Source organism: Macaca fascicularis, chromosome 2 (genome assembly GCF_037993035.2).
Source record: "Macaca fascicularis isolate 582-1 chromosome 2, T2T-MFA8v1.1".
Taxonomy (NCBI): Eukaryota; Metazoa; Chordata; class Mammalia; order Primates; family Cercopithecidae; genus Macaca; species Macaca fascicularis.
This window is the reverse complement of record NC_088376.1, coordinates 58,186,349-58,190,974: the sequence shown is the minus strand read 5'-3', so window position 1 is coordinate 58,190,974 and position 4,626 is coordinate 58,186,349. Positions and strand designations below refer to the sequence as shown.

General features: G+C 39.8%; 1 long non-coding RNA gene across 1 annotated transcript; it reads left to right on the top strand.

Moving 5' to 3' along the window:
* Positions 1–726: 726 nt before the first annotated feature.
* Positions 727–1,799, top strand: LOC123571706 (uncharacterized). Its single transcript, XR_006695923.2, has 2 exons — positions 727–812; positions 1,466–1,799. It is a non-coding gene; the product is annotated as an uncharacterized lncRNA (long non-coding RNA).
* The last annotated feature ends 2,827 nt before the right edge of the window (positions 1,800–4,626 follow it).

Here is a 4,626-nt window from a genome sequence, read left to right as displayed (position 1 = left end):
GCAGAGACATCTATAAACTAGGCCCAAGTTTTCTCTTCCTCGGTTAACTTATTGTAGGGAAATCCCCATGAGGCCATAGGTACAGGGCATAGGTGCAGGCAGTGGAGCAGGAGTGGGGACCATGAATATTTGGACCACTACCTCATGTAAATTACTTGTGCCTTCAGGCCCTGCTTGGGCCCAATCACATATACATCACTTCCATTTGATAATGCAGTTTTGCTGGGCATACGTAACTTTATGACTTAGTGGGTCATCTAACACCCAGTTCATCAAAGGTAGGTCAGGTTCCTTGGACTCATGGTGGCCCATGTTTAAGCATTCAGTTTCTATTAAGACTCAGTAACAGGAAAAGAGCTGTTACTCAAAGGAAGAGTAGTTATCTGCAGATGATGGGAGGGTCTTGTTCCAAAAACCTGAAGGCCTGATCTGTAATTTATCTATGGAGGCCTGCTAAAGGCTCCAAACAGCATCCTCATCTGCCACTGCCACTTTAAGAAACAATGGTACTTAAAGATAAGGATGCATATGGCCCAAGTGGCAGAGCTGCTTGCACAGCAGCCTGGACCTTTCAGAATCTTCTTTTTGTTCAAGACCCCACTAAAAACTAACAGTTGTATAGGTCACTTGGTAAGTACACCAGAGTAACACACTGAAGTGGGAAATATGTTGCTTCCAAAGTCCTAGCAGGCCCACTAAACATCGTGTCTGTTTTTTTTATTGTAGATGAGGCCAGGTACAACAACTCATCCATCTTAGAAGAGATATCTTGACATGCCTCATACCACTGGACCCCTAGAAATGTAACTGAGGTAAAGGCTGCTGATTTTTAGTCAGATTTATTTCCTACCCTTTGACATGCAAATGCTTTATCAATAAGTCTAGAGTACTTGCTGCCTCCCACACACTAGGTCCAATCAGCAGAATGTCATCAATATAGTGGACCAGAGTGATATCTTGTGGAAGGGAAAGACAATCAAGATCCCTGCAAACTATATAATGACATAGGGCTGGAGAGTTGATACACCCCCAAGTTTCCAAGGTAGAAAAGAGAAGGTGGGTTACTGACCATGCCAGCTGAAACCAAATTACTACTTATGAGCTTTATAGACAGGTATAGAGAAAAAGTCACTTGTCATGTCAATAGGTGCATACCAGATACCAAGGGAGATGTGTTATTTTGCTCTAGCAATGAAACTACATCTGGCATACTAGCTGCAATTGGAATCACCATGTAGTTAAGCTGACAATAATTCTCCAAGATCTGTCAACTGTCTTCTGTACAGGTCAAACGGAAGGATTATAGGAGGATGTGGTGGGAATCACCACCCCTGCATCTTTCAAGTCCTTAATGGTGTCACTAATCTTTGCAATTCTCCAAGAATGCCGTATTTCTTTTGATTTACCATTTTCCTAGGTAGAAACAGCTCTAATGGCTTCTGTTTGGCCTTTCCCCCAATAATAGGTAAGAAAACCAATCTGAGGACTCTACCAGTTGCTAAGTATGTTTGTTCCGATTATGCAGTCTGGATTTGAAGAAATAACCGCAGAATGGGTTCTGGGACCCACCAGATCCACTGTGAGACAGATTTAAGCTAAAACTACATTGATCACCTGACCTCTGTAAGCCCCTACCTACTCTTACTAGAGTGACATTATGGGTCTCCCAGAATCAATATACAGTTGACCCTTGAGTTATATGAGTTTGAACTACACAAATCCACCTATATGTGGATTTTTTTCAACTAATGCATTAAAAATGTTTTGCAATAATTTGAAATAAACTTGCAGATAAACTACATAGACTGGAAATGTTTTTAAAAAATTAATAAAAAGACTGGGCATGGTGGCTGAAGCCTGTAATCAGAACACTTCGGGAGGCTGAAGTGGGTGGGTCATTTGAGGTCAGGAGTTCGAGACCAGTCTGGCCAACATGGTGAAACCCCATCTCTACTAAAAATACAAAAATTAGCTGGGCATGCTGGCATGTGTCTGTAATCCCAGATACTCAGGAGGCTGAGGCAGGAAAATCTCTTGAAACCAGGAGGCTGAGGCTGCAGTGAGCTGAGATCGCACCACTGCATTCCAGCCTGGGCAATAGAGCAAGACTCCATCTCAAAAAGAAAAAAAAAATTAAGAAAAATGTAAGTATGTCATGAATTCATAAAATATATGTAGATGCCAGTATACTTTATCATTTACTACCGTAAAATATATACAGATCTATTACAAAAAGTTAAACTTATGCACAGGCACCCGGTACACAATGGCACTAGCAGTTGAGAGAAATGTAAATAAATATAAAGACGTAGTATTACGTTATAACTGCATAATATTAACTGTAGTATATACTATAAATATTAACTGTAGTATATACTATACCACTGTAATAATTTTGCAGCCACCTCCTGTTGCTATTGTGGTGAGCTCAAGTATTGTATCTTATTAAAACAGTTATCTCTCCAGTAAATTGCATATTGCAGTAAAAAATGATCTCTTACAGTTTTCTCCTGTTATTCATTGTCTTTAGCACAATCCTGTAGACTTTGAATAACACCATGGGACCCATAAAAAATGCCAGTAGTGATGCTAGAAGTGCTCCTAGGACACAGAGAAAAGTCATAACATTACAAGAAAAATTTAATTACTTGATATGTACTGTAGATTGAGTTCTGCAGCTGTAGTTGTTCATCATTTCAAGATAAATTAATCAAGTGTAAGAACCAGTGTAAAAAGAGAGACAGAGAGAGAGAGAGAGAGGAAAAGAGACAGAGAGAGAGAGAGGAAAAGAGAGAGAGAAAATTCATAAAGCCCTTGCTGCAGCTACTTCAGCATGCATAAAAACCTTGCACTTTTTTTTGGCTGGGTACAGTGGCTCATGCCTGTAATCCCAGCACTTCGGGAGGCTGAGGCAGATGGATAACCTGAGGTTGGGAGTTCAAGACCAGCCTGGCCAACATGGAAAAACCCTCTCTACTAAAAATACAAAATCAGCGGGGAGTGGTGGTGCATGCCTGTAATCCCAGCTACTCAGGAGGCTGAGGCAGGAGAATCACTTGAATACGGGAGGTGGAGGTTGTGGTAAGCTGAGATTGTGCCATTGCACTCCAGCCTGGGCAACAAGAGCAAAACTCTGTCTCAAAAAAAAAAAAAAAAAAAAAAAAAAAAAACCCTTTTATCTTGTATTGAAAATGTAGTTTTTATGTGGATACAGGGTTGCTACAAGAAAGGCACATCTATGAACTCTACTATGATTTGAGAAAAAGCAAAGTCATTACATGAAAATTTAAAGCAAAGGTGAAGGATGTAAAGCTGGAGAAATTAAACCAGCAAAGGATGGTTTGATAATTTTAGAAAGCAGTTTGGCTTTCAAAAAAGTCAAGATAACAGAAAAAGCAGCTTCTGCCAACCAAGAGGCAGCAGACAAGTTCCCAAAAGTAATTACGAAAATCACTGAAGAGAAAGGATATCTGCCTGAACAGCTTTTAAATGCAGACCAAAAGTCTTATTGTAGAAAAAAAAGCCACAAAGAACATGTATTAGAAAGAAAGATAAGTAAGAACCAGGATTTAAGACAAGGAGGAATAGGCTAACTCTACTGTTTTGTGTAAATGAAGTCGGGTTTATAATCAAGACTACCCTTATCTAGAAAGCCACTAACCCTCAAGCCTTGAAGGGAAAAATTAAGCACCTGCTGGCAGCCTTTGGTTGTTCAACAAGAAGACCTAGACAAGAAGAACCCTTTTTCTGGATTGGTTTCATTGATTATTTGTCCTTGAAGTCTGCAAGTTCTTTTGATATTAGACAATGCTCTTGGACACCCACAATCCAATGAGTTTGACAATGAAGGTGTCAAAGTGGTCTACTCGCCCCCGAAGACAACATCTCTAAGTCAACCTCTAGATCATAGTGTCATAAGGACTTTAAGGTTCATCACACATGCTACTCTATGGAAAGAATTGTCAACACTATGAAAGATAACTTATGATAAACAGAACATCATTAAAGTCTGGAAGGATCACTCCATTAAAGATGCAATCATTGTTATAGAAAAGCCACAAAAACCATCAAGCCTGAAATAAATTCCTACTGGAGGAAACTGCCAAGGTGTGCATGACTTTACAGGATTTACAACAGAGCCAATCGAGGAAACCATGAAAGAGATTGTGGATAAGGCAAAAAGATGAGGGATAAAGAAACCCTTCAAAATACAGATTTTGAAGAAATTCAAGCGTGAATAGACACACCACAGGAATTAACAAAAGATGACTTGATCAGTGCCAGGCGATGGGGAAGAAGACATAGAGGAAAGAAGAAATGCCAGGAAACAAATTTATGTGAGACAATCTGGCAGAAGCATTCTGATTGCTCAAGATTGCTTTTGATTTCTTTTATGACATGGACTCTTATGGGCATTGAACCTAAAGCAAACAATGAGAGAAGGTTTGGTGACATATAGAAACATTTTTAAAGAGTTGAAAAAGCAAAAAATGTCAGAAATTACAATGTATTTCCTCAAAGTTACGCCAAGTATGACAGCCTCTTCTGCCTCCCCTTCTACCTCCTTCCCCTTTTCTGCCTCTGCCTCTAAGTCAGCAATACTAACTTGCTCCTCTTCCTCCTCCT